Consider the following 1,771-nt stretch of genomic DNA (forward strand, 5'->3'; position numbering starts at 1 on the left):
CCATTCCATTTATTGATCCTGGGTTTTATTTCTTGTGCTTTAGGAATCTTGTTAAGGAAGTCAGGGCCTAATCTGACATGATGAAGATCTGGGCCTACTTTTTCTTCTATTTGGCACAGGGTCTCTGGTCTAATTCCTAGGTCCTTGATCCACTTTGAGTTGAGTTTTGTGCATGGTGAGAGATAGGGGTTTAATTTCATTTTGCTGCATATGGATTTCTGGTTTTCCCAGCACCATTTGTTGAAGAGGCTATCTTTTTTTCCAATATATGTTTTTGGCTCCTTTGTCTAGTATTGAAGCCAGAATTAAAAATAGGTATTCAGTGTAGATAGATAAATGGAGCCAAGTTGAGAAAAACAGACCAAACTGGTTTGGGTCCAAAAGGTTGAAGACTCCACTGTGGGAGATTGAAAAGTTAATGTCCCCAAAAGCCTGGCATATTGAGCAGACAGGGAACTGCTAATTAATTCATCCCGGGCCCCCCTTTCTGCCTGGATCACACCTCCCCAGCCCCTTCAGCCCACCTGTTTACCACCTTTTGGCTTTCCCATGGGAATCTCTTAGTCACATATATGGGATGAAGGGAAATGAACAAGATAAGGAGGAATAATGTAGAAGAATAAAGAAAACTTTAGATGTATAAAAGAGATGGGACTTCCTCATCCCACAGATTCCACCTTTTGGGTCCTCTTCTTCCTCTGGAAGGAGTCCGTTCAACTATCCTTTAAATAAAGCTTCTCACTTTCTACTCTACACTTGCCTTGGCGTGCTTCTCTGGTGTTATACTTCAGCATTTGGGGAAGTAGGACTCATCAATATAACTGGTAACTGTCAGTATCAGTATGAGATAACTGTATTTATTTGGGTTTGTCTCTGTGTCTTCTATTCTGTACCATTGGTGTACATGTCTATTTTTGTGCCATTACCATGCCATTTTTGTTACTATAGCTTGGTAGTATGGTTTAAGGTCTGGTATTGTGATACCTCCTGCTTCACTCTTATTGTTAAGGATTGCTTTGGCTATTCTGGGTCTCTTATTTTTCCAAATAAATTTCATGGTTGATTTTTCTATTTCTACAAGGAATGACGTCCGGGGTTTAATTGGAATCACACTGAATCTGTTTAGCACTTTGGGTAGTATGGCCATTTTGACAATATTAATTTTGCCCATCCAAGAGCATGGGAGATTTTTCCATCTTCTAATATTTTCTTCCCTCATGGCAGAAATATGGAACGTTTCATGAATTTGTGTGTCATCCTTGCACAGGGGCTATGCTAATCTCTGTATCGTTCCAATTTTAGTATATGTGCTGAGGAAGTGAGCACCATTTGAAGTTATTTTTTTTTACAGGTCCTGTAGAGTAAAGGTTGAGGGTGGTATATTTTCCATGTATCCACATCCAATTGTTCCAATGCCATGTGGAAAAAATATCTTTTCTGCATAGAGTCATCTTGGGAACTTTGTCAAAATTAACTGGTTTATATATGAGTAGGTTGATTTTTGGACTTCACACTCTTCCTTTGATCTGTATGTCTATTCTTATGCCAATACTACAGCATCTTCAGTACTCTAGTTTTGTAGTATGTCCCAATATCATATAACATTAAATTACAATTTTGTTTTGTTTTCCCAAACAGTATTCGCCTTTCTAGTTTCTCTGCATTTCTATACAAATCAGTTAAAATTTGGATTCGAATTATACTGAATCTGCAGATCAATTTGGGGAGATTTGCCAACAGTATCATGTTTTCCAAACTGTGAACATGACAT

The 1,771-nt window shown here is 38.2% G+C and overlaps 1 non-coding gene across 1 annotated transcript; it reads right to left on the bottom strand.

Annotated features, from left to right (window-relative positions):
• Positions 1–1,222: 1,222 nt before the first annotated feature.
• On the bottom strand, positions 1,223–1,326 carry LOC125611809. Its single transcript, XR_007342049.1, has one exon. It is a non-coding gene; the product is annotated as a U6 spliceosomal RNA (small nuclear RNA).
• Positions 1,327–1,771: the final 445 nt, after the last annotated feature.

This window comes from Marmota marmota, unplaced genomic scaffold (genome assembly GCF_001458135.2).
Source record: "Marmota marmota marmota unplaced genomic scaffold, marMar, whole genome shotgun sequence".
Taxonomy (NCBI): domain Eukaryota; kingdom Metazoa; phylum Chordata; class Mammalia; order Rodentia; family Sciuridae; genus Marmota; species Marmota marmota.